The sequence below is a fragment of the Leopardus geoffroyi genome, chromosome C3 (genome assembly GCF_018350155.1).
Source record: "Leopardus geoffroyi isolate Oge1 chromosome C3, O.geoffroyi_Oge1_pat1.0, whole genome shotgun sequence".
In the NCBI taxonomy this organism is placed as follows: Eukaryota; Metazoa; Chordata; class Mammalia; order Carnivora; family Felidae; genus Leopardus; species Leopardus geoffroyi.
In genome coordinates, this window is record NC_059338.1 from 150058748 (window position 1) to 150085718 (window position 26971).

Below are 26971 nucleotides of genomic sequence, written 5' to 3' on the forward strand. Positions count from 1 at the left end.
AATACTGCCAATGAATGAATGGATACAAATGTGATATATAGGTACACACACACACACACACACACACACACACACACACATACACACACACACAAATGAAATATTCAGCCATGAAAAAATAGGGCATCCTGCTATTTGCAATAACACGGATGGAACCCAAGCGCATTATTCTAAGTGTGGTAAGTCAGACAGAGGAAGGCAAGTGCTGTATGATCTCACTTATGTGGAATCTAAAAAGGCCAAATGAATAAAAACAGAATAAATGGTAGTTACCAGGGGATGTGTGGTGGAAAGACAAAACAGATTATTAAGGGTACAAATAATGCAATGAATAGTAAATAAGTCCTATAGATCTAATGCACAGTTTAGTGAATACGGATAACAATATTATACTCATCAATTCTTGCTAATAGACTAGTATTTAATTATCCCAACACCTAAAGAGAAATGATAATAATGTAACATGATAGAGGTGTTAGTTATTGCTTTAACGACAATTATATTATATAAATGTACCATTCAACACCCTAAATTTATATGATGTTTCATGTCAAATACACTTCAAAAAATAAAGATACTGCAGAATAAAAAAATATATTTTTTCAGAATGTAAAACAATGAGGTTAAGATACTTAAAAAATGAGGTGTGAGACAAATTCAGATAGCTGACTATGCATGGAATTTGTGTTCCCAAAAGTTTAGGGAAATAACAAAAATTGAGGAAATAACGTATGAAATTTCCCAAATTTGATCAAAACTAATGGACTCGTGTCCAAGAAGGTCAAGAATCCCAAAGACAAGAAACTTAAAGAAAATTATATACTGGGGCACACCACAAATTGCTTAAAAGTAGCCAGAGAACGATGATACATTACACATAAGAGAAACAAGGATATAAATGACAGCGTTCCACTTCTAAGAAAGTGGAAAAGGATAGTGGAAAAACATAATCAAAGTGCTAAGAAAAAAGAATACAGCTTTCAATGTGGACCTTTACATCTAGTGACAATTCTTTCAAAATAAAGGTGAGCTAATGACTTGATTAGAGATGTGAAATCTAAAAAAATTACCACCACAGATTTCTATAGAACTTAAGTTAACAGAAGTCCTACAGAGAGAAGGAAAATGAAGCCAAATAGAAATCCGGGTCTCCACAAAGGATTGAAAAGCACCAGATGATGGCCATGTGGGTAAATGCATAGGACATTTTTGGTCTTAATATTTTAAACTCTTCAAAAAGAAAACTAAGTCAAAACCAATAACAGCATATTTTGATATTTAAAATCAGTGTGAAGCAAAATATATAGCAATAGTTGCATAAAGCCCAGGAGGAAAGAAATGGAAATATATTCTTGTAAGGTGTTTATAGTATATATGAGTTGATATGATGTGTTTTAAGGTAAGATTATGATACATTAAAGATGTATACTATCAACCCAAAAGCAATTTCTAAAAAGAAAATAATCATAAAGTTATATAAGCCACTAAATGGAATCATAATAATATGAAATAAGAAAAATGAAAAAGCAATAAAAAGTTTAAAAAGATGAAAGAAAGGAAGAATAGAAGAGAAATAGCAAGATTATAGATTAAATCTCAACTATATCAATAATTGCAATAAATGTATTTTTTTTTTTTTCAACGTTTATTTATTTTTGGGACAGAGAGAGACAGAGCATGAACGGGGGAGGAGCAGAGAGAGAGGGAGACACAGAATCGGAAACAGGCTCCAGGCTCTGAGCCATCAGCCCAGAGCCCGACGCGGGGCTCGAACTCACGGACCGCGAGATCGTGACCTGGCTGAAGTCGGACGCTTAACCGACTGCGCCACCCAGGCGCCCCAGCAATAAATGTATATTTTATCAGTGTTTATGCTCCCCACTATGTGTAAGCCTCATGAAAGGAGAGATTGGTCCTTTCACTGGTCTCCATGATACATGGTATATAAAACATCAATAGCTCTTTATCAAGTCTTTTTTTAAAAGTTTGAGTATATTAAGTTTCATAATGAACTTTAAGAGGGAGATTATTTTGTGGCAGTTCAAAAATATATTTGGGGGCACCTGGGTGGCTCAGTCAGTTAAGCATCCAACTTCAGCTCAGGTCATGATCTCACGGTGTGTGAGTTCAAGTCCCATGTTGGGTTCTGTGCTGACAGCTCAGAGCCTGGAGCTGGCTTCAGATTCTGTCTCCCTCTCTCTCTGCCCCTCCCCCGCTCACACAGTCTCTCTCTCTCTCTCTCTCTCTCTCTCTCTGTCTCTCAAATAAATCAATGTTAAAAACATATTTGGCCATGGAAACGCTTCTCCAACGTCTATCCTTCTCTTTTTTATCACTCATGGTAAATTCTGATTTATTTGAGTGATATTAGTGCTTTTTGGAGCACAGTTAAAGAAACATTAAGCTAGATTATTTCTTAATCAAAACAACATTATCATGTCATATTTTTAGAAATATATTAAACATGAAAATAAATTTAATATTCATAGTTATTATGGTTTTTATACTAATATTGAGGAAAGTATAACATTTATACTTTACTTTATAAATGGCCTTATATGAGTTTTAAATATTTATAGAAAATGGCATTTCATAAATATTAAGTTACGTGATTTTATACATCTGTTGGGTTTTTATATAAACAAATTTGCGATAATTAGCACCTGAATTAGTGATTAAGTCAAAAACTAAAATAATCAAAAAGAATGTTAATGTTCGCGATACTTGGGATACTAAACAGCATACTCGTTCACATGTTTTTTTCTATCATGGTTTGAACGTGAATGTTCTACTAGGAGTGGGTATGATTAGACTGGCTTAAATTTGCAGATTAAATAAAAATAAATGCCATTTCTATTGAATGTATCATGCATTATAAGTGTATTACACACATTGTTTTTTTTTTTTTTAATATTGAAGTGTTTTCTGTCTCAGCCCCACCCTACTTAGAAGATAATAAAACTCTAAGAGAATTTAAGGAATTTGTTCAACATCACTTAGCGTGTTACGTGTTTAAGTCCGGATAAGAACCTTACCAAGGTACTCCTGGAGACTGTATCTTTACCCTTCACTCAAGCAGAAGTGCATAGGAATCACTGATTCAGTAGGTCTGAGATGGAACCTGAGATTCCAAATTTCTAGTGCGTCCCAACTAATGATGACGAAGAGTCCAAAACCATACTTTGAATAACAACGTTCTACTCTAGATTTCCTCTGTTCCAAAAATGACAGTTATTGGGGCCCTGGATGGCTCAGTCAGTTAAGCGAATGACTTCAGCTTAGGTCAAGATCTCAGGGTTCGTGGGTTCCAGCCCCGCATTGCACTCTCTGCTGACAGCTCAGAGCCTGGAACCTGCTTTGGATTCTGTGTCTCTCTCTCTCTCTCTATCCCTCCCCTACTCATATTCTGTCTCTGTCTCTCTCAAGAATAAATCAAATAAACATTAAAAAAACCCACAATTTTATTTGTGAGACCATGGAGTACCTTAACTGATTCCTTGTAGGTTTTAAAATAATATGAAAGAAGGGGGGAATTACATCAACTGTGTAAAACAAAACCATTTACTACTTTCTTGTAGGCACATGCACATGTTTTCTCAGACATAGTTTCTGTGTTTTTTGGTTTTGTTTTGTTTTGTATTTGTACTCTCATACTGTTTATAGTCCTTCCAAGACTGCACTCCTCACCAAGAGAACTGTAGAATTTGGGCCCTGCACAGCTGTATGTGAAAGCACTTACCAAATATCCTTCGGGAAAATTCTTTCTTACCTTCTCTGGTTGTGATAGGGCTTCCAATGATCACATCCCATTAGCCTGGTTAGCTATTTATCCATGGATGTGCTGGTGACTCACTCAGAGAAAATACAATTTTAATAACAAAACTATTTTCGATAAAGCATCACTGATCAGTGATGACATAGTGCTGGAAGGGTCTGTAGCCATTTCTTCCTTGTAGACTTCCCAGCCCCTGCCTGGAGGAAGAAGCGTATATGTGGTAGAAAGTGAGGCTAAAAGAGGAAAAAAAGGGAAAAAAATGGAACCAAGAGTTTAGGTAAGGGGAGAGAGAAATTAAGAGACCTAGTTGATATCCTTCAAATCTCTGGATTCTCTGAAGAAGCCATATTCCTAGATTATAGGAACCAGTGAATTTTACTGTCCACTTAAGAATTTTTTGGTGTTCCACTGTGTACAAATTGAAGTGTACTGGAATCATTATGTCTGTTCGTGTCTCAGCCTTATCACTTGCCAGCTTTTTGGATCATCCGTTACTACTAATAGCAAGTATCTTAAATAGATTTGAGGATTAGAAGACATAACGCACGCACAAAAGGGGCACTCGCTAGGCACACTGCATGTGGTTATAAACCCGTATCATGCAATTCAAAACAAAAGTCTGTTCAGCATCACCAATGGTAGGAAAAAAATATGTGAAAAGATAAGATAAGACAAATACTGCTTCCTTACCCCCCTTAGCGTGCTCTACGTTATCCTTCTTCGGTTGCACTCATTACCTTCTATCATACCATGTAATTTATTTGCTTATTATTTTGTATTTCATTTTATGTCTATCATACTGGATATAAAATTCCACAGGGCCAGAGAAGTTTCTCTGTGTTGTTTACTAATGCATCAAAGCACTTAGAACGGTGTTCAATAGGTTCTAAGAGACTGAGAACAGGTGCTCGATAAATACTTGTTGATTAAATTCATAAATTTAAAAAGGTTTGCTCTGTTGTTAAGGGATTGCAAGGAAATGTTCATGGCTTTCACTTGGTGCAGGTAGAAAAAAATAGAAAAATATGCCCTTGAGAATTTGTAATGAAAATCCAGGCTTCACATGAGTTTGGAGACTGAATTCAAACTATCTGTGTTTCTGGAAACCTCAGCAGAATTTATTTAAAAGTAGACTCAGGTCTATAAGGCCACAAGGTACCTAGCAGAAACAAATGCTAATTTTTTCCTAAGGAAACAACCTGCAGCCCAGGACTCAAGAGTTCCAAATATTCTCCCGAAATATGAGCTCAAATTAAGCAAAACAAAGCAAACAAAAGTTAAAAATAACAATAAAATGATATCATTAAAGCCAGTAGGAATGCTAGACATCAGAATCACAGATGCAAAGCCTTGGAGTAATGGAAATTCCACACGGAGAAATTAATCAAAAGAAATGCCAGAAAGGAGAGAGACAGAGAAACTGAGAGAGAAACCTACACAGAAATTCCCTAAATCAGGTAGAGATAAATCCAAATATATTACTATATTATTAATGTAGGGATTAACTATTCATTGAAAATTATAGATTGTCAAATTAGTTTTTTGAAAAGATGGCATAACCCAGGTGCAAAGCAGAAAATAAAATGTAGAATACAATAAGCCAGGCCTATAGAAGTTAAATAAAGTTGTATAGCCACATGAATGTAAGAAGAAAATAGGCTTTAAAGGGTAAAAAAAAAGCATTACAAAGATAAACTGGCTGCTACATTAGGACCAGAGAATCAATCAATCAAAAAGCCATAATTTACAACTTATATCCAGTGAGTACCATGGCCTTAAAATAGGGAATTTGCACTCTAATAGACCTGCAAGGAAATACTTACAAATCTATGATAATAGAGAGGAAGTTTTATCACTATTTCCCAATTATTGATGATACATAAAAGTTTGTGAGATAATTCACTAGAAAAATTCATTAAAGGGGAACACTTTTACGTTGCCGGTGGGAATGCAAACTGGTGCAGCCACTCTGAAAACAGTATGGAGGTTTCTCAAAAAGTTAAAAATAGAACTACCCTATGATTCAGCAATTGCGCTACCAAGTATTTACCCAAAAGATACAAAAATACTGATTGGAAGGGATATAAGCACCCCGGTGTTTATTAGCAGCATTATCACCAATAGCCAGATTATGGACAGAGTCCAAATGGTCATCAATGATGAATGGATAAAGAAGATGTGGTGAATATATACAACGGAATATTACTCACTGATCAAAAAAATGAAATCTTGCCATTTGCAACGACGTGGACAGAGATAGAAAGTATTATGCTAAGCAAAATAAGTCAGCCAGAGAAAGACAAATACCATATGACTTCGCTCACATCAAGAATGTAAGACAGAGAACAAATGAGCATAATGGGGAAAAGAGAGGCAAACCAAGAAATAGACTCTTAACTATAGAGAACAAATTGATAGTTACTGGAGTGGAGGTGGGGTGGGGGGATGGGTTAAAAAGGTGATGGGGATTAAGGAGGGCACTTGTGATGAGCACTGGGAGTTTTATGTAAGTGATGAATCCCGAAATTCTACACCTGAGATTAATTTTCCACTGTACATTAATTAGCTTGAATTTAAATAAAAACTTGGAAAAATTTTTAAGAATGAAGTTATCAGTAGAAGTGCAACACAAAAAATGCGCAAAGCAAAAAATGTTTGCAATAGCAACAAACCGTAAGCAACACAGTTATCTATTACCAAAGAAAAGGATAATTGTGATGTATTCACATATTGAAATTTGGGGGTATTTATCCAGCAGAAATGAAAACCTATACATAAACACTCATAGCTTCAGTTGTAATAGTCAAAAACAGGAAACAAGCCAAATGTCCAACAACAAATAAACAATTAAATAAATATGGTACATCAATCATCAATCAGTACATGGGAGACTATGCAGCAATGAAGACAAGAAAATACTGATAAATGCCAGATCTCAAGGGGATATTGCTGATGAAAAATGCCAATTGCAAAAGGTTCAATAATGTCTGATTCCATTTCCATGACGTTCTTGCAATGGCAAAATTCTAGAGGTCAAAAACAAGTTAGTGATTGCCTGCATTGAAGGAGCTCTACCTATGGGTAGCACAAGGAATCCTTATGATGACACTGTTAGGTATCTTCACTATTCAGTATCTTGTGCGGTGATGGGCACACAAATCTAAACGTCTGATATGTACTAGACCTAATCACACACACAAACACACAGATAAGTGCAAGTAAAAGTGATGAAATCTGGGGCACCTGGGTGGCTCAGTCGATTGAGAGTCTGCCTCTTGATTTCAGCTCAGGTCATGATCCCAGGGTCATGGGATCGAGCCCTGTGTCGGGCTAAGCATGGGTCTGCTTGAGATTCTCTCTCTCTCTCTCTCTCTCTCTCTCTCTCTGTCTCTCTCTCTCCCTCCCTCTGCTCTTCATCTGCTCATGCTCTCTCTCTTTAAAAACCAGATGGAATTTGAACATATTGGTAGATTGCATCACTGCCAATTTCCTGGTTGTGGTATTATGCTATTATAAATATGTGATATGTTACCATTTTGGAGAACTTGGTGAAGAGTGTAGAAGACCTATACTATTTTTACCACAATAGGTGAATCTATAATTATCTGAAAAAATTAATTAACTCACATTTCTACAAGCAGAATATATTTCTTTAAACTTAAATTTCTACGTTTGTCCGAGTGTATGTGTATTATGTGTATGTTCGCCTTTGAATAAATAGTTCAACATTGACCATTTCAGTGTGTTAAATTCATTGTGAGTAGTAAGCATCTCAGTAAACCTGAAAGGTCTGTAGACAGCTTCCAGGAATGATTACTGTGTTTTAACTCTTGTATCCTTACACAGTTTAACCTTTTCTACCACACTTCGACTCTTCGTTATGAAACAGGCCCTCTTTATTCAGCACGAAATGGGAAATAGGTGAAAAGCATGCGCAGAAAAAATGAGAAAAATGGGGAACAGAAAAAACAGTTTTGAGTGAGTGGGTAGTAAGTACTAACTAATTATCCAAGCGAACTGGAAATGTAACTGATTTTTGGAACACTGGCAACTTCATACTTTCACTGAAAAAAGAGTGGTGTAGTGTAGGCAACATCTTGAAGATCGCTTTGTAAAGCACTATCAGAACCTTATATTCAGAAATAACCCAAGAAAGGACTATGCTATTAACAATTCATTGTGTGAGCACAATACCAGATTTAAAGATTATTGGAATAATTTCTTACGGCTCCAGTCAAAGCCTATTGATTATGACTTTAGCGTTTTGTCTTATGACCATAGAATTGTATTTTTCTGACTTCACAGTGTTCTGCTTTTAAAATCTTACAAATATTAAGCGACAAACTGAAAAGTCATCAATGTGCAGTCTTTTCCGCAGTTCCTAACATGACCTCCTGTTTCTCATAACAGGTTGTATAAGGGCTTACAATTTAGGAAAATATTATCGTGCTTAATTCCATGTGTATTGCATCATTATTTTGCAGAATTATTAAGTGTACCAATGTGTAGTCGCTGTGCCTTAAAGAATAGCTGTAAAGCTATATTTCCTTCTCATTTACATTTTCTGTGAATCTCCTCCTCCTTTTTAGCCAATATCATGGGTTGCATCGTGTCCACTGTAAATCCATACGAAGTTCCAGGGCACTGGCTGAAACCCTAACCCCTTGTACCTCCCACGTGGCTGTACTTGGAGACAGAGTCTTTAAAGAGATACTTAAGGTGAAATGAGGTCACCAGGATAGGACCTGATTGAATATGACTGGTGTTCTTGTAATCAGAGGAGATGAGACACACAGGACACAGACACATAGCCACAGAGGGAAGATCATGTGAAGACACAGGAAGAAAAAAAACATCTGCAAGCTAAGAATAGAGGCCTCCGAAGAAACCACTCCTGTCGACACCTTGATGGAGGACTTCTGGCCCCCGAATTGGGAGGAAATAAATTTTCCTTAGGTCACCTGGCCTGTGGTACTTTGGTTATGCCAGCCTTAACAGACTGAAACAGTTGGTGCCATGGGAAATATACACGAGGGAAGCTTATGCATGAACGGTCCTCGTCTTGCACCGGTGGGAAAGCCGACGACTCAATATGTCGAAATGGCTGACCGAATCGTCGGCACCAGAAAATGCAGACTAGTAGAGGTAAGCTACAAGTCTGACAGAGATAAAACTAAGGTCGGTAACTGGTGCACAAAAACCAATGGACAATGACAGTTTTCATTGAGTGGGTCTGGGAGAGAAGGAAGGTGGTTAACTGGATGGTTTCCCAATTTAGTTTTCAAGCTCTTGTTTTCTAATCTGGCTTCAAATCCCAGCTTCCTATCTTCTGGCTGTGGAACCCACTTAGTCTTTCTCAGCTTCGGTGTCCTTATTCTAAAATCTGAGTGATAAAAGTACCTACCCCTCGCATTGTAAGGATTAAGAGAGTTAAACAACTAGTTTACTAAAGCCCTGACTTGTACATGGTTCACAATATTGATTATTAGTTTTCTTAGTCTGTTTACTAACTCTTCAGAATCTTCCGAATATTTTACTTTCTTTTTTTATTTTTTATTTATTTCTTTTGAGAGAGAGAGAGAGAGAGAGAATTCCAAACAGGTTCAATACTTTCAGCACAGAGCCTGATGCAGGGCTAGATCTCACACACCCGTGAGCTCATGACCTGAACCAAAATCAAGATTTGGATGCTTAACTGACTGAGCTGCCCAGGCACCCCCGAATATTTTACTTTCTTATTGCATTCTATATTCTCTAGGCAATACATCCACAGACAATTTGAGATTTATGTTGTTATGTATTAAAATATTACTTTACCATTTATGAAGCAATTTTTTTTTGCAGAGTACACATTCTTCTTCTTAGATAAATACATATGTTAAATGTAATAAATAGATATTTTGTGAAGGAAGGTGTCTTTAGCAATTGACCAATCGGCCTTTATAAAATGTGTGGTCCAGTCAAAGTCTAAGTGTAGAAAGGGTGATGGGTGGGAGCTATGCGTTCCGAATAAGGTGAGCTTCCAGAATCTGTGGTCAAAGATCATAAAAATAAGGTTATACAATAAGTTGTATATTACAAACATAGGCACTCTCTGCGATGGCTTCCACTGAGTCCCAACTCCTGATATCCACACCCATTTGAATTCCCCAAGCCTTGAGCATAAGCTAGATCTCATGACTCAGTTTTAATGAATAGACTATAGAAAAGTGAGAGGATATGGCTTTTAAAATTAGGTTTGCAAAAAGACTGTGGCTTCAGTGTTGTGTACTGAATATTGCTCTCTTGCTCGTTTTCACGCATGGAAACTACCTTCCATGTCATAAGGTGTGGCTATAAAGAGATCCATGAGTCAAAGAACAGAAAGAGGCCTCTGGCCAACTGACCAAGTAGAGACAACCCCATGAATGAGCTATGAAGTGAATCTCTCTCTGTGAAGACTTCTAAGGAGACAGCTGCCCTGGGGGAAATGCAAATGATATCAGGCCCATGCATAGAATAAGATATGCCTGTTGAATAAAAGTAGTGCTAAGGGTCATTTGCACATGAGTCTTTTGATGAAGAAATGGAGTGTCTGGATCACCTTGCCTGTCTGAGTTTTGGGTTTCTTTTAGTGTGATGCCTTCTTATGAGCAATAATATGAAATCCAAATATCTTTATACCCTGTGGTAGTTCCAAGAGGTCCATTCACACATCTCTCTCCCTTAATCCTTCTTTTCACCAACTTTCTAATCTTTTACTTTCCAACTAATTAACCACTACCTATGTATCAATATGTACCCAAACTTCAAGCCATGTTCCTTTCCTATCAAGGCCAATAAATTCTATACATTGCTATGATTTTCTTTCTTAGTATTGTTTGCAGTCACCACTGGGTATAGATAGTGACCATCCATTTGTGACCAATATCACACATAATGTGAATTCATCTCTCAATCAGGCTCGTGTGTTTTCTTCCTCTGTTAAGTAGAATTCCCCATAAGCTGCAAGTATGAATTGAGGGAAAGCGGATGAAGAGTTAGAAGCAGATACCATGGAGAAGTCTGAGCCACCCGCTCAGGGTTTAAAGATATTTGCATTTTATATCATCACTCATAAGAAGGTATCACACTAAAAGAGACCCAATAGGATACCTTTCTTTAAGTTTATTTATTTATTTTGAAAGAGCGAGAGTGACAGAGAGGGAGAGGAGAGAGAGAGAGAGGCAAAGAGAGGGAGAGAAAGAATCTCAGCATTGTCAGCACAGAGTCGGAGGCAGGGCTCGAACTCACGAACTGAGAGATTATGACCTGAGCTGAAACCAAGAGTCGGACACTTAACCGACTGAGCCACCCAGGAGCCCCCTGTAGGATACTTTTACTTTGCAGGTCTTTTCGGGACCAGTCTCTACCTAAACCTGGGGAGACAGGGAAGTACTCAGCTACTAGAAACAGAGCATATTGGGATCTTTATAAGGTAACCACCCAATAGGATTATAGAATTATAGTATTCCACTTGGACACAGCCAAGTGGAGCAAATCAGCAGTTAAGTACCCAGGGTAGTAGACATTTTAACCTCTTTCCTTCTTTATTCCTGATCTCCTACTACAATCCTATGGGATAAACCCAACAGGAAGCCAGAAAATACTAGAAGCTGATGATGAGCCCAATAAAGGTCAGCTTCCTAGGGCACAGAGCCAACTGGAAAATAGTGGAGGGTAAATCCAAAGGAGTAAGCAAAAATGTCCAGAATACTTACTATGGTGTCATTTTTCACACATTCATTTCCAGCATTTCTTTTGTCCTTAAATTTTGAGTTATGTTTTTTTTAAACAGAATATGGAAGGATTTTTGTGTTGTTTCAGTTTATTTGTTGATTGACTCATTTTTACAATCCAATTCTATTACCTCTATTTTGTAAAAGCATATTTAATATGTTTTCATCCATATAAGATGACTGATTTTATCATTTTGCCTTGTGTTTGATTGCATACAACCAGAAGCTGTTTATAGTGACTTAATCAAGTGGGGCGTTGGCTTTTCCTGTGTAACAACAAGACTATCAGAGATAGACATTCCAGGACAGGTATAGCTGCTTGAATAAGTCATGAAGGCGAGGACACTTGGGGGTCCTCGTTCACCCTTCCTCACATGTGACTCAGCCTCACAGATACAAAATACCTGCTTTATTTGCAGGCATCATTTCTCCATTAGGCAACTAGAGAATAGTGGCTGGGATGGAAATGGGGGATAGAAGGAAAGTACATGCCAATGGATGAGGCTATATATATATATTTTATAAAACAACATATCCAAAACGATTTCTCATTCACATTTTCAGGTCACTGGACCTATCACCGCAAGTAGATTAAAAAAAAAATGTTGTGTCAGCATTTCATAATGGGTACATTGCCCCTGGGGATTTAAAAAATACAGATTCTCATATTATGGATTTGGGGTTAACATAAAGCTGTATTAACTACATGTCATACTTGGATATATTCCTTTTTTTAAAAGGTTTTATTTATTTTTGAGAGACAGAGAGAAATGGAGTACAAGAAGGAGAGGGACAGAGAGAGGGAGACAAGAGTCTGAAGCAGGCCCCAGGCTCGGAGCTGTCAGCCCGGAGCCCGACGCGGGGCTCGAACTCATGAACCGTGAGATCATGACCTGAGCCGAAGTTGGACATTTAACCTACTGAGCCACTCAGGCGCCCCAGATGTATTCCCTTTTTATTTTAAGTTCTCTATATATCAAGCTGCTCCTCTTTTTTGTTCTTTCTCCTTTTCTGTTGGATTGATTGCGTTCTTTCATTCTCATTTTCCTGTACAAGTGTGGGAGTTCAGTATTCAATTTCTGTTCTTTTCAAAGCTACTCCTAAATATCTAACATGCATACTCTATTTAGGGAGGTCCCCAAGTAATCATTAGCTCTGTTTTCCTTATGATGTGATAAACTCTAAATATTTTCACTCTGGTAAACTGAAATTTGAAGTACATCTTATAACAATTATTTTGCAAAGATCTTTCACACCAGGCGTTCCCGGGAAGAACTCTGTGGGCACAAGCTTGTCTAGGTTGGCTTGGTCAAAGTAGGAGAACTTTGGACTTCCATAATGGCCAGTGGTTGGACTAAGGACAATTTCCCGGGCAGGAAATTTTAATTTCCCACTGGTGTCAAAGTGAGTAGTTGCATGTGCATGATTTTCTTCTGAACCTGTCTAGATATAGGCCAGAGAGGAAAGGAGTCAGTAGCTAAACACCAAAAATGGCGCTACACTCTATCATTAATATTTACATTTCAGTGTTTTATTTCTCATTCATTCCTGAATAACAATCAACTGATTATGGCTTACTAACGAGGAAATTACTTTTCCTGAATATTTTAGATAGCATTCCAATATTTTGTAACTTCAACTATTGCTGTTGAGAATTCTGCTGCTTATTAGGTACTCTGTTTTTTTTCCTAGTTACTCTTAATCATTCTTTGTATATTTAGTATTCTGCATGCAATTTGACAAAACTGTGTCAATTAAAGGATTGCTTTGTATTTATGGGCTCGAATGCATGATCCGTCAATTCTGGTAATTTCTAAGCTTCTATCACATTGACTATCCTACTATCTATTCTGTCCTTTCTATCCTGCAGGAATCAAATAAAATATATGCAGTACCTTATTAGTTTTTAATAATATAATTTATTAAAAAATCATAATTCATTAATTTTTAATAAATTCATTTGACATAAATTATTTCCCAGAACTAAAAAATGTCAGAAATTAAAAATTAAATTTTTGAGGCAAAATGACAGAACAAGTCTCGACCAAAGCTAGGAGAATAAGTTGGAAATCTCAGGAATCCAGGGAAAATACACCATTGTGATTGAATTTGTAGTAGAAAATAAAGTCCCATACAATCCCCAATCAGGGGAATTATTCCAATAGCATGAATCTCATCATAATGGGTATTAGAGGATTTGTTTTTCATAAAGACATTGAAGTGTCATCATGTATTCCGGAAAGGCCACCGAAGTTGGACTAGTGCTGTGGGGATAAGTCTTTGATCCATGAACTCAAAGCATATTTTATAAAAACTTGTGCCTACCAAAGCATTTCCTCAGGTTCACAGAGTTCAGTGAGAACGTGTGGTTCATAACCATTCTATGTCTCATCACACCTGGGGGATATTGCCCAGTCTTAGAGTTATTCACAACTCATCAGCACTGGATGTGACTTAGAAGAAGAGAATGAAAGAATCAGGAGGAAAGATGAGGTGGGGGAAGGTTAGCCTAGCACTAGAGGCAAGTAGAGTAAGCAAATGTGATGCCAAGGCATCTCACTGTCACTAAAGGGCAACTCCTCCTTTTCCTCACACTTTCCCTGCCAAGCACAACCCCTGTCCAAGAGGGGACTCATTTCAAGTGATGTGCTCGGAGAACTTTCTTCTTGGAATTGTCTTCTAATAAACATATTAAAAGGACGCTCTTCATTTGTCAATAGCATTCAGAGTGTAGGACAAATGAGTTATGTCACATAAAAATCTCAACTAAATAAATCCAGTATCCGGGAATTAACTGTCTATATACTTGGAGATAAAGGCATCAACATTTGCCCTCTGGGTCCAATGAACCCGTTTTCATTCTTTATACTTTATTAATTTTATATGAGTACGAATTAAAAAATAATGAAAATTGTGATAAAAATTTAATCATGGCAAACTCAAAATTTAGATCCCTGGGTTGCAATTTATATGTAACCTAATGGACAATGTCTTCTGAATGCAAGTAACCACTCATCAATTGTCATGTATGGATCTGGAATATACCCATCTTGTTAATACTAGTATGAAATTCCAAATATGTCAATTCTAGCTTATCAGTACTAGTGATTCTGAAATTGCACCATCAAAATCCAATACCTTAATAATTTTTGAAACCTGGGATGGCTAGTAATAATTCTGAAGAGAAGAGCACCATCCTTTTTGCTATGTTGCTACCTTTCAGGGCTTTTTTCTTTTATTTATAAGCATCATTTAGAATGATTTATCCCATAACTTTTTATATCCACATCATTTATTTTCTTCGAACCACCTTTATTTCGTCACTTGTCTTCATCATTTGTCCACTTCTGAAGAATATCAAGTAAATTTTGGTACATAAACATAATGAAGAATACAAAATTTCTCTGACATGTCTTTCTAACAAACTGGGATGGGCCAGGATCTTGTCAGAAAATGGAAGTGCTTCCTGTAAAATGACTAAGTTGTTATGAACATCATATTTCCTTTCTTCCTTCAGTATACCTTATCTATTTATATATTCCTAAGTTTGAGACAATTCATCTAGGATACTGTCCCCTGAAAATGCATCTGATATTTCATCTATGCGATCAAGTTTGCTATCCTTATTATAGTTTCAAGTGCTGCTATTCGCTTTCATTTTCTGATTTTTCTGATACTTGTGACCTGTCTACTCTGCCTTTTTTTCACTTTGCCATTATCAATGAAGAATGAAGAATTCAATCTCAGTTGCGTTAAATAAAATTTAAAAATAGTCTATAAAGATAGCACCTCCAGCCTTGTATACATTTTCGAAAATGCAAAACTCTGGGAAGTGAAATAAGAAAATAAAATGGTAATGCAATAGGTATAGTTTATTGTACTTTCGAATCATGTTTTAAACCAGGGATAGGCACATTTTTGCTGTAAATGGCCAGACGGTAAATATTTTAGCTTTGTGAACGACACACTCTATGTCATCTTGTCTCAACTCTGCCTTTGTATTGTGAAAGCAGGTATAGATGATACACAATGCATGTGCTTGGAGGCGATCCCATAAATCTTCATTTATAAAATCGGGAGACAGCCTAGATTTGGCCCCTCAGTTGCAGTGTACCGCCCTTGCTTAAAGATTCCCTGGTCCCCTTGTTTCCCTATTATTTCAGTCTATTTTAGCCTGGCTGGGAATAATTTCTATGCAGCAATAAATATCTGACATGATTAGGAAGCAAAATAGCAAACACAGAAATACAGCCTGTAGGATATAGAAAACTAAGGTCACTGAGATTCTCTAATCTAAGATTTCTAAAATAGCTCAATGATTCAACATAAGAATTGCAAAACAGAATTATTATGTAGGAAATTAGTAATTTTATTTTTAGCATTGGAATGATACACTGTAAGTAAGAATAAAATGGTAAAGTACCAATTCTTACAAACGCTTTTAACGGTACAAAAAACTCATAAACTAAAAGGTCAGTGGCTGATGGTCGGCTGAAGATCTTTTGAATTAGAAATCAGTGAAGGCCCTGAACTGGGGTAAAAACATGGACCCTTTCATCACCTTCTTCTCAAAATTGTTACCCGATGACAAGGATCAGTGACGGTTAACCATAAAAAACGAAAAGGATTATGCGGGGGTGAACACAAATAGGAACACTGTGAGGCAGCAATTAAGCTTTGCGTTAGGAGCCAGATTAAAAAAAGGAATTTTATAAACCTCAAATACATTTATAAACCTCAAATACATTCCTCTAGAAGAGGAATCTAGACTAGTAAGTCTAAGAATCTTGAGGGGGTACTATACTGATCCACTTTTAGGAGGAATCCCCGCTTCCCATAAAAAGGGCCATAAATTTCTCTGGAAGAAAATGTGGCCACTACAAGCCCTCAGGACACACACCAAGACCGATCATATTTAAGCATACCAGCAAAATGTGGTGTACAAGGAAATAAGCCACGATGGATGAGGGCAAGTAGAAACAAAAAATAGAAACATCATCCCAATAACTTTAGATCCTTAAGGTGTCGATAGATAGATATTATACTTGATATACAGCTTGAACAACACGGGATTGAACTGCAGAGGTCCACTTACCCGGGGATTTTTTTTTTCAATAAGTACAGTACAAGGCTGTAACTGTATTTTCTCTTCCTTATGATTTTCTTAAAAGTTTTTTCCCTAGCTTACTTTCCCAGAAGAATGCAGCATACAATACATAGAACACACAAAATATGTGTTCATCGGCTGTTCATGTTATCAGTGAGGCTTTAAGTCAGCAGGAGGCTATGAGTAGTTAAGTTTTGGGGGAGTCAAAAGTTACATATAGAATTTAGACTGCATGGGGGTCAGTCCCGCTAACACCATGTTGTTCAAGGGTCAACTGTATAAAAGTACAAAATGCTTACAGAATAAAAAAGTAACATCATAAAAGCACAAGAGTTGTTACGTAATAGACCATCAAAATGATCAGAAAAATTTGAGAAAGAACTCTCTATGTGATCGAATATATATATCCGTCTAAACTGAATAACAAAGTCTAGTTAATTTTTCATCGTAAGTCTTCTCTCTCAAAAGTCATCTATTATTTTCCATTGTACCATCATACCTGCTTCTGGGTGGCCATCATCTCTCATCTGGACTTCTGTAATATCTTCCAAACTGACCTTCTTATATCAGTTCTTGTCTCTTCACCCTCATTTGCTACAACTAGAGGATTTTTATTTTTAAATGTATATCTAGTCATGGCCTGCATTCTATTATGTCACAATTGCCTTGACCACCACCTGCTAAGTTTTGTCTCCCCACCGCCATGTTCTCATGTCCATCAGCCACATCTATTGGCCGTCGTTTTTTACTTGCTGCCATTTTCTGTTATCCTTCCCTCTCTTTCTCCAGGTAACTTTACTTTTTCCTTCCTGTGTCAGCTAATCACCATGTCCTCATGGAAGTATCCTCTGCTTTGCTCGCTGGGATTTTCCCATTATGATATAAAATTATAGCACTTTGTATTCCTACTTGATAGTACTTCTAAAGAGTGTCACTGTGTATTTATCTGAGTGACTCTTTTATTAATGTCTGTCTCTCTTCCCAAACGTAGACCCCACTGGGAAAGGACGCAAGGAGCTTTTTTTGACCTATTATGAGCACCTACTGTAATGTCTGTCACATTGTGGTTTTAAGCATGTATTTGCCAAGACAAATGATTGAATAATTAGACTTTATGTGATGAAAACATAATTGATCCAAGAAAATGCTACTACAGTTACTGACATACGAATATTAGTTTGTTAAATGAGGGTGATCAGTGTGGCGTGCCATGATCATAAAAATAAACAAAATGGAACAGAGTAAATGGATTCCACATTCATTATTTTTTATTATGTATAACACAAGAAGCATCATTTGTCATTGAAAACTAAGTGGGTGTTAAATAAACAGATATTTACATAACCAATTTGCATTTTTTAAGTGAGTACATTTAATTCCCATACATATGGCTATAAGAGAGAAAAAGAACACTCATTACTTTTGACAATAATTTAATCCCGCAGAATTTATCCTAAGGAAATTATCTCAGCTTTCCTTAACATGACTTTGGCCTCGTCCATCTGTCTGTCCTCAGCTGTCACTCGGCTCCCAGATGCTCCTACAGTTATAACAACACGACATTTGTCTGAGTTCACTGTAAGCTCCATCTTGCCTCTAGTTCTGATTCCATAGCTGCTTTTTAAGATGATTTTAACTTTCAGGAGTTTTAGCTTTACAATAAATTTTAGGGGCGCCTGGGTGGCTCAGTCAGTTGAGCATCTGACTTCAGCTCAGGTCATGATCTCACAGCTCACGAGTTCGAGTCCCGCGTCCAGCTCTGTGCTGATGGCTTGGAGTCTGGAGCCCACTTCGGAATCCATGACTCCCTCTTTCTCTGCCCCTCCCTTGCTCATGCCCTGTCTCTTCCTGTCTCTCAAAAAGTAAATAAATGTTAACAAAAAATAAAATTTGAGAGAAAGGTACAGAGATTTCCAGTGTAACCCTTGTCTCTATTCATCAGTAGCCTCCCCCATCATCAATATCACACACTAGCGTGGTATATATATTTTTTCACCAAGAATGAATCTGCATTGGCACATCATAATTACTCAAAATCCATACCCGAAGTTCATTATGTACGCTCTTGGCATTGTACATTCTACAGGGTGGACAAGTGCACAAGGACATGCGTCCATCATTATAATAGCATACACAGTGTTTTCACTACCCTAAAATCCTCTGTGCTTTGCTAACACATCTTTCTCCACTGACGCTCCCCTGCAACCACCGATCTCTTCACTGTCTCCGTAGTTTTGCCTTTTCCAGAACGTCATAAAGGAAAAATCACACATGATGGCGTCTTTCCAGATTAAATTCTTTCACTTGATCATGCGGACTTACGGTTTCTCCATGCCTTTTCATGGGGTGATGGCTCATTTCTTTTCAGTGATGAAATATAGCTGCTTTTTTATTTGCCTGAAATCTTAGTGTTTCCTTTCTCTTTCACCTTCGTTCTCCTCATAACCTGACACCTACTCTACTCATTCTTCAATACTTATAACGTGTATTTTCCTTTATTTTAAATTATCTACCTCCCTTTCTAAACTGTAAATTCCATAAGGGGACTAAGAGTGTCTGTCCTTCCACCATAACACTACAGTGCTTATCACAGAGCTAGACTAACATAAAAGCTTAGTAAATATGTGAAAGCAAAGGACTCAAGAGTATGACATTATTTCAATTTTTTATAGTTGCAAAATATGGAGGCAAGTGTCCAGTACATAAACGTTTTATTAAATGTTTGTTTATTTATTCATTTTGATGAGAGAGACAGAGACAGAGACAGAGAGAACACGAGTGGGGGGAAGGGCACAGAGAGACAGGGAGACAGAGAATCCAAAGCAGGCTCCACACTATCAGCGCAGAGCCCCAGGTGGGCTTGAATTCACAATTTACTGACTGAGCCACCCACGTGCCCCCAGCACATAAATGTTTGTGCATATATTTAGTAGAATACTATATTATTAAAAATTTTAACTATATAACGGGCCTCAAATGATAATGAAATGATATGATAGTGGTGAGTAGGATGAAAACTACACGGTATACAAATTATTTGGAAATGGCATGGAGCAAGATGTTTAAACTTTGCAAGAGGACTGGGCAAGAGGACTGGGAAAGTTGGAGCGATTTTCAACATTTAGCATCACAATGTATTAAATATGTGTATGCTACTTACTTGGCACCAATAAATAAAGCAAAAATTGGTTGATAGATAACAAAGAGCCTTCCCATGGATTTCTGGTTTCGATTTTTTCAAGTCAAGAAAAACTCTCTTTGCTGTATGGACATAGTACCAAGACACTCGTTAATCCAATCAAAACATTATTCTGAATGCAAACACATGAATATGACTTCTGGTTGCAGTGGCAAGTGCTGAATTCAGTCACTTTGTCTCCTTGAAGTGACCACGCAGACACTCTAAATATAAGCTAAGTGGGTTGTTTTCTTGGCACATGTATACCTGCGTTTACCATTTACCTATGTAACAGCATGTCATAGTGAGAATCTATCTCGTTTGTGCACTACAGGAATAATGGAAGATAGTGTTAAGTTGTAACCTACAAATATACATGGACACTAATATACACATAAACGTAGAAACGCAAATAATGCGTATTGGATGTATATTAATACATTTTCAGACATCAGGTTAACACGAGAGAACACGCTTCCACCCGAAAGTCTTTAAAATGCTGAGTGTGTGTGTATGTGTGAGTGTGTGTCTGCATCTTTGAAGAAAATGAACCTATAATAGTCATGAGAGTGGGTAAAAAAAAAAAAAAAAAGAAAGAAAGTGCTATCAAGAGAAAAGATTTAAACTTTTTTGTGGTTTAATTAAACAAAAATCCATTGTCTGAGAAAAAGCACATCCAAAGGCTCATGTAATCAAAGAAATGCTGCAGAGCTTGAAGTAGGTCTGGCCTGAGTAGTAATCCCAGGATGAGGAGTATGGGAGACGGCAATCTCAGAGCAAGCGGGTCTGGGGCAGCACTAAAAGGATCATTAACTTGGGTAATACATTTCTTTCATGGACCTCTTACCTCTACCGCACCGAACAGGCAGCAACGGAGGCATTTATCCAGAACGTAAGGTACTGAGGAGGAGTCTTGGTCGTTCAGGGAAAGCAGAGCCTCAGACAGCGTGTAAGTACCCAGAAGGAGGAAGGAGTCCCACCCCCCAAACAAATACAGCAGGTACTGACAACATTTCCTTAGGTCTCTTGAATGATTGCTTTTATAGAACAGGTAAACATACGTTTTAAACAGGAAGGTGGGTTGATAAAGGGACATCGCTAAAAATCACAAAATAATGTCAGACTACGCCAACACCTGAAGGTGCCAAGAGCAAATAGAGGGCATGTTGAAATGAAACACAACTTGTGAAGATCCAAGAGGCTAGTATGTTCATTATCATAAAATAGAAAGACCTGGAATTCTGCTTCCGCTTAAGATATAGGCCACAGCCTCCAGTCTGTCCTGAGATGATAACTAGATAAAACAAGTAACTTTAAAAAATCATTATATATATATATATATATATATGTATATATCTATGTACATGTATATGTATATATCTATGTACATAGATATATACATATACATGTATATGTATATGTATATATATATATATCTATGTACATATACATATATATACAGATACATATACACATATACACATATATAGATACATACATATACATACACATATACATAGATATATACATATACATATACATAACACCTCAGATATCTGAGGAAACAAATATTCTAAAGAAACTAAATTTTATAGCGTGAAGTGTTCTTTTAGCTGAGCAGAAATCAACTTTCCTCCCTGAGGCATGTATTGAGTATAAAAATAGGCAAGGAAAGTACTAGGCTTGTCGTAGACAAAGGGACTCTTTGTGAAGGAGGAAAAACCAATTGCGGCGTTAAGGGCCATGTAAGCTGTTGGGACAGATTGGGATTTTTGATAAATCCCAAACATTCAGCTGCCAGATGACACCAAAGGATTTTCTTTAAGTCACGGTTAGTGTGAGAAATGGGGTCTTGGATGAAAAGATAGAGAGAGAAAGCCCACATGTCTTCAGTGCAAAAGGAAAAACCTTCTAGCATAGAGGACAAGCCTGTGATTGACACAGGATGGGTCTTCCATTCCTGAATGCAACCTAGCCCTAACCCAGATAATTTAATGCAAATGATCTTCCGCTCACCCCACGGATTCTGATAAGTAGCATTATTACTATGCCACAATGACCAGTACACGGTCAGGAAAACGGGAGAAGAAATAAAGCAGCCCAAACAAGCAAAGTGGCATAAATATTTAAAAAGCAGGAAGAAGGGAGCCTCGGTGGGTCAGTTGGTTAAGTTCCGGCTTCAGCTCAGGTCATGATCTTGCAGCACACAAGTTCGAGCCCTGCGTCGGGCTCTGTGCTGACAGCTCAGAGCCTGGAGCCTGCTTTGGATTCTGTGTCTCCCTCTCTCTGTGTCCCTCCCTCACCCGCGCTCTGCCTCTCTCTCTCTCTCAAAAACAAATAAGCATTAAAAAAATAAATAAACATCTAAAAAAAAAAGTAGAAAGAGAATAAGGGCATGCTACATTTAACAGAACAACAGGAAGAATAACAGGTGGCTATTTCTAAAAATTTTTTTTAATGTTTATTTTTGAGAGAGAGAGAGAGAGAGAGAGAGAGTAAGCATGAGTGGAGGAGGGGCAGAAAGAGAGGGAGACACAGAATCCGAGGCAGGCTCCAGGCTCTGAGCTGTCAGCACAGAGCCCAATGTAGGGCTCAAACTCACAAGCCACAAGATCATGACCTGAGCCGAAGTCGGAGGCTTAACCAACTGAGCTACCCAGGCACCCCAACAGGTGGCTATTTCTATGAAGCCATGAAAACCAGAAGACAATGAAATGCACATGGACGGGGTTTACTCCCACACTTTAAAATGACAATTAATAAATAAAAATAAATGAACGAATGATTGAGTGAATGAATGAATGAATGGATGAATGGAGAAAGAAAGAAAGTAGAGAACATATTAATGGAGAAAGATGCACAGAGCGAGACATTGAGAAATCTGCAGTTAGCTTTGAGTGTTCAGCCAAGTACTGATCAGGGCATGCTGGGTCTGGAGGAAAGTTCTGGAAGCCATAGCATCACATGAGAGGATCAGAGGCAGCAGTACCACGTGCTCATGCAGCCAGGGCAATGACTCTCCTCAGGCAGGTGGGAAGCCTCACGATTCCTGGGCATAGAGTCATGCCTCATGAAAAAGTTAGAGGTGAACCAAACTCAGGTCTGGTCTCACCTAAAATGCCTTAAAATCAAGATATGAAAAGATCGAACCATCTCTCTGCCCAGGGACCCCGTGGCCTCATCACTTTCAGGCCCAGCAGCCTAACCAGAGACAGAAAGAGAGAGAGAGAGAGAGAGAAATTAAAAAGAAGGAGGTGGAGTGGAGGAAGAAGGAGAAAGAGTAGAAAAGAAGGAAAAAAAGACATACTTTAAAATAAAAATATACATAATTAAGAAAATTTGAATAAAATAAATAGAATAAAATAGAATAGAATAGAATAGAACAGAATAGAACAGAATAGAATGGAATGGAAAAGAGAACATGCAAATCTTTGTTGGACTCTGGGCAGGGAAGCTTCCTGGCCCGGTCGGCTGGAGTTGGCTGGTGAGTCAGCAGCAGCTACACGGGTCCTTGTTCCAGCCTGTGAGCTGCCCACACTGGGTGTGGGCATGACCGCATGCCCAGCCCTCCCAGAGTTTACGTGGTGGCAACTACAAATTTTTGGTTTCCCCCTCCCCCTGGCTGTTGGCATCTTAAACGTCCAGGAGCTCGAAGCCTGTATCTACGGAGCAATGAATGTCCCGGGGGCCCCTTGGGAGCAGCCTTTGGCCGCCTTGGGAAGGACAATTGAAAATTTCAAGCTCCCAGGAGGATCATATTGGTTTTGAAAGTCTGCTGTGTTGCTGTCGTGCCCTGAACTCCTCTGTGGAACTCTCTGCCTTTCTGAGCCACAGCTTCCCTTAGCTTCACTGTGTGCCAACTGTGGGCTCAGCCTGGGCCACAGCTCTGAGAAGGGCCCCCTTCAACCTGTGTGCTCCTCATGGGACATCCTTCTGGTGAGGCTCGGGGTGGCGGGGGCAAGGGAGAGCAATGCTTCTGCCCCTAGCTGCCCCTGTATGGGGCTTACCCACCGGAAGGCAGGGAGGCCTTGGCAGATGAAAAGCTGTCCTGCTGGGCCTGTGCTGTCCATCCAGGTCTGACGTGATCACCTGTGCCCCCTGGGTTACAACTCCATCAACTTCCAGCAGCCTATTGATGCCAGGTATGCCTTGGGCACCACGAAATTTGATGTGATTAAGGGAAAGCCACTTTGCATCATGCGATCCCCCTCTTCGCGAAAATCTGCTCTGAGCAATGTCTTCAGCGAGAACGTGGACAAATCTCTAGGAAACAAGGCAATGCATGATACTTTTTCTGCCTTTGGAAACATTCTGTCCTGCAAGGTGGTGTGTGATGAGAAAGGCTCTCACGGTTATGCCTTTGTCCACTTGGAGACCTAAAAGGCTATTGACAAGGCCTTGGCTCCTCTATGACTATGAAGTGCTTGTGAGCAGGTTCAAGTCTCCCAAGGGTGGGAAGCTGAGCTGGGAGCCCAAGCCAAGGAATGCACCAATGCTTACATCAAAAACTTTAAGGAGGAGGTGAATGGCGAGAGTCCGAAAGAGCTATTCGTCCAATTTGGCAAGACCTTAAGCGTAAAGGTGGTGAGAAATCCCAGTGGGAAATCCAAATGCTTTGACTCTGTGAGCTGTGAAAAGCATGAAGGTGCCAATAAAGGCCTGGAAGAGATGAATGGAAAAGAAAAGTCATATTTCTAGCCCCTTCACAGGAAAAAAAAAAAAGTGAATGACAGGTTGAGTTAAAAATGGCGATTTGGACAGCAGAAATTACTCAATTCATCAGTATCGGGAAGTGAACCTCTACACTAAAGAACTTGGGTAACTCCATTGATGATGGGAAGTCAAGGGAACAGCTTTCTCCTTTGGGATCACTCACCTGGGCTAAGGTAACGCTGGAGGAGGGGGAAAGCATAGGGTTTGGCTACATGTGTTTCTCCTCCCCTGAAGAGGCAGTCAAGGTAGTCACTGACATGAATGGAGGCATGGTGGCTCCAAGCCGCCATATGCTGCCCTGGCCCCCGGGAAGGAAGAGAGAAAGGCTCAGCTGACCGATGAGGCCTAAACTATACTGGTAACAAGGTAGGAGACCTTACGGCTTCCGAGGAATATCATGCACTCTACGCCAGCCTGGGCCTTGTCCAACCTTCTACCATCTGGCTCCAACTGGTAACGTCCCAGCCTCTGGTGGCCTCCGACTGCCACTCAGAGGGTCGGTGTTCCCGCAGCTGACGTGCAAAACATAGCGCCTCATGCTGCTCTCGCTGCTCCTACCCTACAAATATGCTCCCAGTGTCTGCAGCCCTCACATTGTCTGTCGTCCAGCCTCTGCAGGCACCCCAGCCTACATTCCACGTGAAGGTGCTAAAGACACCTCCATGCTGGCCACAGTGCCTCCCCAGGAACAAAAGCCGTCCCTGGGTGTTCTGCTCATCCAAGCAATGAATCCAGACTGACTGGAAAGACTACAGGACTGACAAATCCGGGCTGCTACACATGTCGCAGTCTACTGAATCCCTCCACTCTAAGATGGGCCACGCTGTGGCTTTTCAACACATTCCTCATGCCAAGAGAGATGGTTCCCATTTCCATTGCCGCCTCTTCGACAAGGAAGAAAAAATTCAAGCACGAAATAACCCCTTATGGAATTCAACTCACGATTTGGAGATTTCCTAGCTCATCCTATGGACCTCAATACTGAGAACAACAAATTACAAATTTCGTAGGTCATTGTATATCAAAAGGTCAATTATGAAGTGCCTAGAAATTGTCCATTAAAGAATATATTCTCTGGGTTCTGCTATTGCCCAGACAGTGTTCACGATTTTTTCCTATTGTGGGCTTGGATTTTTCCCTCCAGAAATTGGTTTTGTTTAATGTACCTAAGCCTTAAGTTTCTCAACTTAAAAACTTCGTAAAAAAAGATCAAGCCAGTTCCAAGTAATTTAAATGTACCTCAAATAAAACTGAAAGGTATGGATGGGAATAATATAATATTCAGTACCACGAGAAAACATTCACAATATCTATAATTCTATCAATGATTACCAGAGAGGAAAAAAAATCAAAATATGTCCCTTAATGAGGAGAAAAAAAATCCCTACTCATCCAGAATTGACAGTAATTAACGAAGACATTAAATCAGTTACTCTAACTATTGAATGTATTCAAACTTTTAGTAGATGTGGAATAAAAAAGACCCAAATCAAACTTCTAGAGCTAAACCTACAATATTTCTGGATGGATTAACAGCTGATTAGATATACAGAAGGTGAAATTAGTGAAGACAATGCAATAAAAATGATCAAATTGAAACATGGAAAGAAAAAACTTCACAGAGTATCATTGACCTTGGATCCAATTTCAACCAACCTAATCTATGGTATTCAAAGTTTCCAAAAGAGATGTTTACAAACTACTTTAAGATATAATTGCCCGAAATTCTCTAAATTTATGAAAACTATAAACCACAGATGTGAGATGCTCAATGCAGCTTTTTAATCAAATCGATAAAAGCCTGTGATAAATACAAAATTTTATAAACAGCCAAGGAACAAAGATAATTACAAGTTATATACAGTAGAACAAAGGTAAGAATGTGCGCAAATTAATAAAAGGAAACCTTTAAAAAAATGAAGTCAGGATGCCAGCAGGGGGAGCTCTAATGCTCTGCCCCTTGAGGTCGCTTGCAGACCCAAAAGGAAGATATACCTTGTAAGTCCACACTACTTGATTTTCTACTTTACTACCCCAGCAGGAGGGAGAAAGACTGAAACATACTCTAACTTATAAATAAGTCTCAACACATCTTAAAAGTAATCAACTTACACTGAGGTTTTACTCCAGGTTCTAAAAAATATAATTAAATCGGAAATCAATAATGAGGGGTGCCTGGGGGGTGCAGTCAGTTAAGCCTCCAACTCTTGGTTTCAGCTCAGGTCATGATCTCACAGTGTGTGGGTTGAAGCCCACATTGAACTCTGCCTTGATGGTGTGGAGCCTGCTTGAGATTCTCTCTCTTCCCTCTCTCTCTGTTCCTCCTCCCCTCTCTTTGTCTCTCTCTCTCAAAAATAATTAATAAACGTTAGAAAAAAGAGAAATCAAAATGAAAAGATATCTGGAAAATCCCCAATTATATGGAAAACACAATATATTTT

At 38.6% G+C, this 26971-nt stretch overlaps 1 pseudogene; it reads left to right on the forward strand.

Annotated features, from left to right (window-relative positions):
* The first annotated feature begins 23813 nt into the window (after window positions 1-23813).
* On the forward strand, window positions 23814-25173 carry LOC123586654 (annotated as a pseudogene).
* Window positions 25174-26971: the final 1798 nt, after the last annotated feature.